We start from the raw sequence: 12270 nt of genomic DNA, 5'->3' as shown, positions 1-12270 counted from the left end.
CCCTCTGGGGGACTCTGTGGTTATTGAGAACAGCAGGAGCTCCTTGATGGGCTTGAAAACTAGGGAAAGGTTTTTAGCAGGGGAGTGATATGACACACACTTGATTTTCCCCAGAAAATGAATCTGGCGGTGATGTCAGGATGAACTGAAAGAGTAAAGACTGGCGGCAGGGTGGTCTCGATGAAAATGGGAGCGAAATTATGCTCTGAATTGCAAAAACTGCTGTCACTGAGATCCACTTGCTCAGAGGAATCTTGAGCTGCGTTTAGGAGTGATTTATCCACAGAAACTCTTCCCGCCAGATACAGATGGGAAGGAATTTGCAATATTAAAATGGAAAGCAGCATTATAAGATTTTATCTGTGTGTGTGTATGTGTGTGTTTAAGAGAGAGGGACAGACGGAGAGAGAATAATGGAGACTATGAAGGGATATACATATTCTAATTTAAAACGTGGTTAGTGTTTTTTGTTGGTTACGGATAGTATGAATAGAATTGCATTCAACGGTTCCTTACAATCTGACCCCAAACATATTCCCTTCACCCCATACCCCTCCCTCCCTCAGCTCTCAGGACCACTTGCTGTCTCTGAAACGTCGTGCGCCTCCATCTTTTGGTACACTTTCCCTGGAATGCTATGGAGCTAAATAGCATTGTGTTCTGCCAGATACCAGTTCTTTATCATTGGGAAACCAATCCAAGTCTCAGTTTTCTTATTTGAAAAACAGCGTGTATAGGACAACTCTTGTGCCCCACTTCATATCATCTTAGCCGACCGTGTTACTCCCGGTTAAACTGATGGCAGCTCCCTTCAGCTGCGCGGACCAGTCTCACTTTCCATCCCAGGTCTCCTCTGCTGCAGCCACGCGGGATAGCTGTAGTTAACACCCCTCTCAGGCGTTGAAGCTCTGGAAGCGTTAGGGTGTTAAGACCCCATGAGAAAACCTTAACTAAGGCAGAACAGGATCCAAGGAAAATACTCCCTTCCTAGAGTCTCAGAAGGATAACTCGGAGACCTCCTGCACAGCTCCTCAGAGCCACCCTCGCCAGTGAGAGTCCCAGAGAAATTTACAGAGTAAATCAGAGGGTTAGCTCTCCTCTCTTCCCCATTTCCCTCTCCCTAGTCCCCTGCTCCTTTTCCTCGGGATCACAAAATAAAAGGCCTGGCATGCAAGGCCTTGCCACATGCTTTGCTTTGGGGGAGAACCTAGGCTAAGACCAGTGATAATCAGACCTCCCAGGTCTCTGAAAATGAACATTTGCATGTATGTAAAGTGCTTAGTCTAGTGCCCAGCACATAGAAAACACCCAGTAAATGTTAGCCATTTCTCCCTGCAAGATGGAATATTCTGAAAGATGATTTTGAAAGGTGCTATCATCAATCTATCCTGAATGTTGAGCGGACACATATGAGTAAAACTCGTTTGTGGTTTTTCAGTTTCAGCTCCCATCTTCATTAACACAAGTGGGGCTATAATGGCAGAAGACAAGATATCAAATTTCACTCTCCCTTATGACACACACTTGAAACTCTGAACCCAAGAACTTGAAGTGAAATAAACTTATTTACCAGCCAGAGGGAAAGTAGAATAACAGCATGTGGCTTGTAAACTTAACAAATGTAATCACAGTAATTGAGCAGCCCAGGAAATAATTTGGCCAGCATAATTATATTACAAATTACATATTGCACAATTAAACAATTGCATTTTGGCCATAAATGGAACTCCAAATATACAATGTGTGGTGAAGTGTAGAGATAATTTAAAATGAGAAAAGAAAAGCAAAAGCCTTGGGATGCATTCACCTGTATACCCATAGTGGAGGGCACATACCAAGCAAAGTAATAATATGTTTTCAAGAAAAAAAATAAATTTGAGTTGGACGAATTTTGCCAAATGCTTTGTAGATCCTTCCCCACTATTTGACTTGGAACTGTGTGTAAAATCTTCAAAAGACTTATTTTTCTTGTTAAGTAAAAATTCTCATTTTAGGGGTTCTTGATTTTGTCTCAACCAGGTTTAATAGAATCCTTAATTTGGTGGGAAATTCCAAGAGCCAATCACCAAAGACAAGTTGGAGAAGTGTTATTTTGTTAATGTCCGATATACACATTCATGAAATATGCTGGTAGTACATGCAGAAAAAAAATAAATGGCTTTTTTTTACACTCTCTTTTTCAAACTTCTTGGGAATTTGGTCACTTGGTCATTGTCTCTCATCAAATATGTACTATGGGCTTTCTACATTTCAAGTTCCGTTCTAGGAGGCAAACAAGGGTTCATAGCAGATATGGTCCTCTCCTGAAAAGAATATTAGAGCAGAAAAAACAGACATTAAATAAATTATTACAAATAATTTATGTAATGGTGACAAATTTGAAAAATGCTAAGAGTACAGGGAGTTTTAAGCAAGCCTAATGGGGGAGGGAGAGAGGCAGGTTGGAGAAAGGAACCCTGAGGAACATATATTTACATTGAGACCTGAGGATACCATAGAAAATTATAACTCTTCTCAGTTAGAGACCTACTTATTTTCCAATTAGTCATGAGTAAGGGAGTCTTTCTGGAATTTTTGGCCTAGGGGCCCAAAATTCCAACTTCTGCAGCTGCTGGAAACCATTTAAAGGCAGAGAAATTGGAGAAAATAGTCCCCTGTCAAAAATGAACCTTAACAAAACCACAGTGATTGCAGAATTTCTAAAATAACTCTTGGTTTGTGTCCTGGAGGGCCCTTTAATAGGTCTGTCCATTGGATTTTTGATAAATGTTGTTTAAAACACCTAGAACCTTTTTTTGCTCAGTACTTGGAGTTTGGGGGCAGGCTATTTACAGGGTTTTTTGAATGTCAACAGAACAATTCTCATCATGGTCACTATTTATTGATTTATTGGATACTTTACTGTGTGAACTTTATAGGTGTTAGTCTACTTAATCCTCACACAGTCTGTGTTGTGTGCCAGGTGCTGCTCTTACCCTATTATACAGTTCTGATAATTGATGTTTTAAATTGGATATTTTATTTCCTCAGATAGTGAGTGGCATATCTGGGATTGAACCCAGAATCTCTCTCACCTAAATGTCTGCTCATTAGACTTTTGCTGTAAGGCCCTTCCCATTTTAAAAATTTTAAATTAGAGAAGTTGTAGGTTTACAGAACAATCATACCTAAAATATAGGATTTCCATATACCACCCTACACCACCAATAACTTGCAGTGGTATGGTACATTTGCTACAATGGATGAAAGCTTTTTTTTTTGTCTTTTATAAAGGGTATTTATTTGGGGTTAAAGTTTACAGTCCCAAGGCCATGGAAAGCCCAACTCAAGGCACCATAAGAGGTACTTTCTCACCAAAGTTGACATGTGTTGAAGCAAGATAGTGGGTGATCTCTGCCTGGTTTCTCCTTTTCTTCTGGCTTCCTTTTCCTCTTGAGGCTTCATGTGTAAGTGATCATGCAGTCCTCTCTCTCCTGGCATAGGGCATGTTTCTGAAAGCACATTTTTATAATTGTACTATTACCTATAGTCCATGGTTTAACTTAGTGTTCACTGTTTGTGTAGTGTAGTTCCATGGATTTTTTTTTCTTCATTTTTATATTGTTACTATATTAGTCAGGGTTCTCTAAGGAAACAAAATCAATAGGAGATATTTGTCAATAGTATGAGATTTTATAAGAGTCTCTCACATGATGGTGGAGATGCACAAGTCCAGGTTCTGCAGGCAGGCTACAAACTAGGGCTTTGATGAAAGTCCAGTGAAGGTCCTTGATGAGTTTCTTGGAGACATTGGCTATCCAAAGACAAACTGGGAAATTCTCTCCAAATGCTGAAATCACTTCCCCTTTTAAGACATTTAAGTGATTGGATAAAGCCTCCCTCATTGCTGACTGCAATCTTCCTAACTGATGTAGATGTAATCAGCTATCTATGCAGTAAAATCACTGGTGGCTAAAGTCCATACATACCCTTATATTACAATTAGCTCAGTGCTTGCTTGACCAAACAACTAGGCACAACTATCTGGCCGAGTTGACACATTAGCCTAACCATCAGTTCCATATATACAACCCAACACTTTTCTTTTTAGCCACATTCAGATATATATTTCTGTGCTGCTAATTATGTTCACAATATTTTGCCACCATCACCACCATCCATTAGCAAAAATTCCCAAGGAAGAAAAGAGAAGAGAAGGAAAAATGCCTCATCAGAAGCCCTAGGATTTAACCCCCATGCAGCACTTTGTTTGTCTAACCCTGGTTCTCAAAGTGTGGTTCTCTGAACAAGGGCGGCAATATCAGCTGGAAGTTTGATAGGAAGGCCTGATGGAAAGGAATTCTGGAATATGAAACTCTGGGGGTGGGGCCCAGCAACCTGAGTTTTAACAAGCCCTTGGGTGATTGTGAGGCCAGTTAATATTTGAGAACCTCTAGGCAAATGTGGAAGGCACTGTAAATCCCTCATGTTTGTTTGGGATTCTGACGGTCTTGATTACAAGGGAAATCTGATTCATTTCTTTATGCTGGGAAAGCCAAAATTGGGAAGTAAATTCTCTGTACTGGCACTGCAGATTCACAGCATTTTCAGGGGTTGGGATTTCACTCTTCACTGCCTACCCCACACTGATTTATAATTGATCGTTGCTGGCTGAGCTTATTTTTGATTCATACTATCTGCCTTTAAAAACAGATGACCTCATTAAGGAACTTCCCTAAACCTCCTCAAGGTCCTGGATATGTTTATATTCTAGTATAGTATCTTAATTGGAAAATGTGTCAGACCCATGGCTAGTATGTGAAAATCTGATTGGCTTCTGGGCAGTGTAGATTTTCCAGGTGAACTTAATGAAGGAACTTTCTTCACAAGAAAGAGGGAAGCCAACACTGCAAGGAAGAAGTAAGTAATAAAAGTAAAAGAAGTAAAAAAACTCCAGTGAGAAAGGAAAATGTTAGAAATGTGGAACTGGTCTTTCTCTTGAAAAGGAAAACCACATCCACGGAGACCCCAGGCCTGGGGTAATGTTTCTCAGGGTCCTTAGCTGGAGTTCTCAACATATGCCAAATGCATTTTATCCTCTCAACAACGCTAAATAATAGCTGGAGTAGTCTCTGGTTTACAAATGAGGAAACTGTGGCTCAAGGTCTAATAATTTATCTGGGGGAGTGCAGCTATTAAGTAGAAGAGCCAGAATTTGAACCCAGGTGCAGCTGATTTCAGAGTCCAATATTTTTTCTATCGAACCACAGAAAGCAATTGCTCTTCTTACCACTTTATTTTTTTTTTTTTGTAATAATATTACATTAAAAATATATATGTGAGGTCCCATTCAACCCCACCCCCCCACCCCCCCTCTCCCCCCCCCCCCCCCAACAACACTCGTTCCCATCATCATGACACATCCATTGGATTTGGTAAGCACATCTTTGGGCACCTCTGCACCTCATATACATTGGTTCACATCATGGCCCATACTCTCCTCTATTCCATCAAGTGGGCCCTGTGAGGATTTACAATGTCCGGTGATTACCTCTGAAGCACCATCCAGGGCAGCTCCATGTCCCAAAGACGCCTCCACCTCTCATCTCTTCCTGCCTTTCCCCATACCCTTTGTCCATTATGTCCACTTTTCCCAATCCAATGCCACCTCTTCTATGTGGACATTGGATTGGTTGTGTCCATTGCACCTCTATGTCAAGAGGAGGGTCAGATTCCACCTGGATGCTGGATGCAATCCTCCCATTTTCAGTTGTAATCACTCTAGGCTCCATGGTGTGGTGGTTGTCCTTCTTCAACTCCATCTTAGCTGAGTGTGGTAAGTCCAATAAATCAGATTGTAGGTGCTGGAGTCTGTTGAGGCTCAGGATCTGGCTATCACATTGTCAGTCCAGAGATTCAAATCCCCTAAATATATCTTAAACCCCAACATTAACTGCACCTCCAGCACATTAGCATGAAAGTCTTATGAAGGGAGATCCCATCTGAGTCCAGATTCATCACACATAAACACCATTTCCAAAGAGGGGCCATCTGCCCTGGCAGTTAACCCCATCGGCCATGACCATAACTCCCATGGGTCTCTTTAGCCCTCAAAGGAACCAATATCTGGGGGTTGTATCTGCTTTATCTGTCTCTCTGACTCTGCTCAGTTGTGCATGAGGGCAAACCTTCTGCCAGCCTCCAGACTCTTCCTTAGAAACTCGTAGCCATATAAACTCATTTCTCCTTTCCATTTCCCCCTTACTTTAGGTCAAACAGCATTTTAAAGTCATGGTATTTTATGTAGACATGGATATTCTGCTGATCCGCATTGAACCTTCCGTATAAGGTCATTTTCCAGTTGCATCATCAGTTCTTACCACTTTATTAACTCTTTCAGCAATGCATTGGTTCATTTATACCCCATAAGTGTTAACCTTGAAAAAAATGATCCTTCATATATTTTCCACATCCAACGAGAGCAAACCCATTGATAACAGGTAGTTCAGGATTTCTCAGGGCTGTTATTTCTAGGAGAGAAATTTAGCAAGTAAACTTTGCAAGATTGGAGATTTGATTCCCTTCACCCTAAAGCCTAGACAGAAAATCCAAAATGCTAAAGAAGTTTCTGGATATGCAGGAATTATTGTGAGGCTGTGAGATGAATGAGAGCCCTCTGAGACAGAGGCCTGGAGGAGAGGGGAGAGATGAGCATTATCACCCACACTGAGCTTGGGGAGTGAGTGCCGCTTGATGCCTTGCTTTGGGCAGAGCTGCCATTATGCCCTGCCACATGCTCAATTGCTCACAGCTGAACTTAGAGAGCAACAATCTTTAGATGATGCTACCATGTGCCGGACTGCCTACAGCTGACCTTTGGTGAGGCAGCTTCTCTGATGATGCCTTAATTCGGGCATCTCAACAACCTCAGAACTATAAGCTTTTAACCTAATAAATTCCCATTCTAAAAGTCAACCCATGTCTGGTATATTGCTCCCAGGAGTTTTTAGGAAACTAAAACAAGTAGCTATAGCTCTAATAGTTCACAGTCTAACAGTTAGTCAAGGGGTAGAGGTACGAGGTGAGAGGAGAGAGATTGAGACTGGAAAGTCAGGGAAAACAGAGAAGTGTCTCAGTGAGGTCTGAGTTGAATTCTGAAAAAAGGTGTTAGGAGAAGGCGTGGGAAGAAGGTGGAAATTTTTCCACAAACAACTTAGGTAAAAATCACAGAGACAAGAGAGACAAAGGCAAAATGGGAAAATGGCAAGTGGTTTTGTTTGTTTGGAGCACAGAAGATGGAGGGCATGGAATGGCAAGGAAGTGGTAGGACAAGGAAGCAGAAAGCAACTCAACCCATGCTAAATTGCCTCAATTTTATCCTGAAGAACACTAGGAGACTTCAAGGATTATAAGAAAGGGAGTGATGGGCTATTTCCCCAAGTATTTGACATCTTCTTTGCAAGATGGTTATAAGGGTGGGGGTCACTACTCTGAGTCTGAGGAGGGTAGAGACGGAAGGGGCAGGCATCCTACAGTCACCTTGGGGCAGGCCAGAACACTCAATAGGCAGGAGGAGTCACTGAAGCTCTAAGAAAACTATTAATGCCATTGCAAGTCTGATTTAAGCAGATACTTTGTGAGTGGACAGACAGAAGGCAGCATGAAAAATGGGCTAGGGTTGCGGGGGGCATGAAATTGAAGAGACCAGTTAGGGACTTATTACCAGAGTCCAGTCTTGCAGTGCTGTCCAATATAACTTTCTCAATGATGGAAATGTTCTCTGCATTCCAATATGGCAGACGCTAGTCAAATGTGGCTACTGAACTGCAGCTGTGCCACTGAAGAACTGAATTTTTAATTTAATTTTACTTTAATTAATTTATATTTAAATCTAAATAACCCCATGTGGTTAGTTGCTACCATACTGGACAGAGGAAATCTGGAGATTTGAGAGTGAATAGAGAAAAAGGGGAACAGTTGAAATCCCATTTCAGTTAGGCGGGATTGATTTAATGTATGGAGTATGGTAAAGGGGATGCTGTTGAGGCTTAAAAAGTTGTTTCTAGTAGACAGTCTGCATGAAATGCAAACTTTTTTGAATGCTTCCCACAATAAACTTCTCACTGAGAGATTTTGGTCATGAAAAGAAAGACTGAACTAAGCATATTTGCTAATCACGTACAAGGAAACAGATAAGCTAAAGAACGATATGCATCGTCCCTTTTCATTCACTCTTTCCCCGTTCTATAAGTATTAATAGAAGGCCTGCTAAGTGTCAGTTACCATTCTACACTATGAATCTGCAACTTAGACCAAGACAGACAAAAGTCAATGTCCTCAGGGGGCTTATTTTCTGGTGGAGGAAGAAAGACAATAAACAAATAGATGAATCAACCATACAGTATGTCAAACAATGATAAGTGCTATGGAGAAAAATTAAGTGGGGAGAGGTATAGAGAGAGTGGAGAAAACAAGCTTGCAATTTTAAATAGGGCTATCAGAAAATGCAGCATTTGAAGGTAAAGGTAGGAGGCTGCAAAACATCAGACAAAGGAGAAAGTGATCTGTGGGGTCAAAAGAGGTGGTGTGGGCTTGGAGATGGGGATGAGAAGTTGGAGCATAGTATAGGTAGTGTGGGCCTTGTGGGTGGTTTTTAAAATCTGGGTGAGATGGGAAGTCACTGGAGAAGTGACAGGATCTGAGTTATTTGGTTAGTGTCTTTTTCAGGCATCTTACTTTATCAGGGCCAGGTAGCTTAAAACAACAGGAATTTATTATCTCTCAGTTCTGGAGGCTAGAAGAATGAATAAAGGTATAGGAAGGACCGTACTTATTCTGATGTCTGCAGAGTTCTGGTGGTGGCCACCAGTGGTTTTTGGCTTGTGATATAACTCAATGTCTGTCTGTATCACATGGTCATCTTCTCTCTCTTTCTCTCTGTACAATTTCTTCCTCTTATAAGGATGCTAGTCAAAGTAGATTATAATCCAAACTAAATCCAAACTAATCCAGTTTGGCCTCATCTTAACTAATAGCATCTTCAAGGTCCTATTTCCAAATAGGATAATATTCATGAGACTGGGGGTTATGAATTGAACATATCTTTTGGGGGGGGACACAATTCAACACATACCAACCTGAGACTCAGCTTCACATGACTCACAGGTCATATTAAAGAGAGAGAATGACTTAAGATGGATTCTGTGGGTCACCTCTGCAAGATGGTAATAAAATAAATGTGGAATATGCTGCACACTTTCTCCCAATCTTGGAGGTTCCAGTACACATTGAACATTCAGAAAAGTCCCTCAATACTTAAACTCTGTTGCAATCAATGTTTTTCAATTGTATTTATCTTAGAACCATTTTTTTTTCTTGTAATAGCTAAGAACATGTTGCTCTAAGGTCAAAGTAATAAATGAACATTGATCCATTGGGCCCAGTGATACTGAGTTTGTGACAGTCTTTCATATGCCTGTCACAGATTGACACTTGGGTGGCACTGTTCTGGTTCATTGTGACTAGAAGGGGCAATAGGGTCCTCAGGCATATGGTGTATGGAATATGAATTGGGTTCCCTGGGTAAAAACATTGAGACAGAGACATTGTGTAAATGTCACTATTAAAAATTTTCCCTACACTTTTGTGCTGGATTGAAAGTTATCCACTGGATACCTCTGTTGGATGAACTTCTAATAGGTACTTTCCTTGTACATTTTGGGAGGTATTTCATGATAGATGCTTTGATCTGGATGTTCTCTTTTGCAATGTCTAATTCAGAGATGAAGGTGATGAGACTCAAACTTGGCTAAGAATTTTGGGGAAACCATTCCTGGAAGCAGAAAACAGGCTTGAGAGAATAATGTGATCTACTTGAGCCTGCTGCAGCCTTAGTTCTTGGCACTGATTCCTTCAACCCACAACCTCAACCTGATCATTTGATAAGTCTATCTTGATAAAGGTCTTCTTAAGATGTTCTCTCAGATCCCACATGTTGAGGCCTCTTCTTACCTGGACAGTCTCGTTTCTTACCACTTACCACTTACCATATCATGTAACTCTTTCTAGTGCCTTAAATACTCAAAGTTATGGAATGAAGGGAAAATAAAACACACTTCGCTATCTCTGATGAAGAAAAAGCCTTCGAAAAAATCGAACACACTTTCATGATAAAAGCACTCAAACAAACTAGGGATAGGTGGAACTTCTTCATCATGGTAAAGGACATTTATTAAAATCCTGCAGCTAACATACTTACTATTGAAAGACTGAAAGATTTCCGCCTTAGCTTAAGAACAAGACAAGGATGCTTACCTTTACTGCTCATATTCAACATTTTACTGGAGGTTCTAGCCAGAGAAATTGGGCAATTAAAAAAAACAAAAGCATCCGAATAAGAATGGAAGAAATAAAACTCTATTCACAGATGACATGATCTTATATCTAGGAAATCCTACAGAAATCACAAAAAAATCTATTAGAACTAATAAACAAATTCATCAAAGTTGAAGGATACAAGATCAACACACAAAATCACTTTTATCCCTCTACACTAGAAATGAGCAATCTGTAAAGGAAATTAAGGAAACAATTCCATTACAATAACATCAAATACTTTGGAATAAATTTCCAAATTTATTTTCTATGCGAGAAAGGGCCATGTGGTATGGGTATGAGTTTCCTTTTATTCTCAAGTATATTTCCAGTTCCCAGCAGAGTATTGCTTCACATAAGTAAGTGCCCAAATAAAATACTTTGGAATGAATTTCAGCAAGGAGGTGCAATTATACCCTGAAAACTACTCTGCTGAAAGGAGTTAAAGAAGACCTAAATAAATGGAAAGACATCCTGTGTCCATGGCTTGGAAGACCATATGGTTAAGATGACAGTACTCTTTTTCCACTGTACCACGTTGTTCCTTCTTCCCCAAAAGCATGTCCTTTCTCCCTCTCCTAGTTAACTTCCACTGCTTTGTTATGTAACAGTTTATATACCACTTCTCTGGGAAGGTTTGTATCCGTTGAACTTTCTTAGCTGCAAGCAGTAGAAACCGAATCTGGCTTATTAAGCAGAAAAGGATATTTCATGGCTCATAAAATTTTGGAGCTCGCTGGTGAATCAAGCTCAAGGCTCACTTCCAGGAACAATGCCCCAAACCACTCTGCGGGTCTCACTCAATGAGGAAACTGCCACCACTGCTGTCACCTAGCGTTGAGTGCTAGATGTGGACCACAGCCAGGAATCTGACTTGACTGGTGCTGCATTGAAGCTGCTCCTGAGCCAGTAACCAGACTTTCCCAACCAATGTAGCCAGGTGCCTTGAAGGCCAAATGAGTCCGTGTGGGGCCTTTGTATTCATCTTTCTCAGTTTTAAATCCAAGCCTCTCATAAGCAAACTTGATTGGTGTCACCCAGGGAACATGCTTGAGTCCCAGCTGCAGAAGAGTCTGGTAAGACAAGTTTTCTGGGTTTTACCTTGGGTAAAGCATAAGACTGGACATTTCCCATGGATTAGAAAAGAGCCAAAGATGCCAGGCTATCAGCTAACATGACAAATGCTTATCACACATTTATGGTTTCATAACTCTGGGTTAAGTGCCCCTTAGGACACTGCACTTCCCCGTCTTGACATCTTATCCTCCCTCCACATTGTCACTGGCTCTACTGTTTTAGAGTTTTCTGCAGGCTGCCTATGCGAGAAGGGACCGTGTGGTATGGGTATGAATTTCCCTTTATTCTCAAGTGTATTTCCAGTTCCCAGCAAAGTATTGCTTCACATACAGTAAATGCCCAATAACGATTTGTCAGGACAATAAATTTGGCTCAATTAGTCTGAATTTCATAAGGCTGGAATCCAAGGAACCTTCTTTTCATACCTGCTGTATTTGTCCCATTATGACTCAACCTCAGCCTGCCTTTTCTTTTTTTTTTTTTTTTTTTTTTTTTAATTCTTCTATTCTCCATTGACTCTGCAACAATACTACATTAAAAATACATATGTGAGGTCCCACCCAACCCCACCCCCCCACCCCCCCCCCTCCGACCCCCCAACAACACTCGCCCCCATCACCATGACACATCCACCGGACCTGGCAAGTACATCTCTGGGCACCTCTGCACCTCATACACACTGGTTCACATCATGGCCCATACTCTCCTCCATTCCATCATGTAGGCCCTGTGAGGATTCACAATGTCCGGTGATCACCTCTGAAGCACCATCCAGGGCAGCTCCACGTCCCGAAGACGCCTCCACCTCTCATCTCTTCCTGCCTCCCCCCATACCCCCTG

This window comes from Dasypus novemcinctus, chromosome 12, assembly GCF_030445035.2.
Source record: "Dasypus novemcinctus isolate mDasNov1 chromosome 12, mDasNov1.1.hap2, whole genome shotgun sequence".
In the NCBI taxonomy this organism is placed as follows: domain Eukaryota; kingdom Metazoa; phylum Chordata; class Mammalia; order Cingulata; family Dasypodidae; genus Dasypus; species Dasypus novemcinctus.
This window is presented reverse-complemented; position numbering follows the sequence as displayed.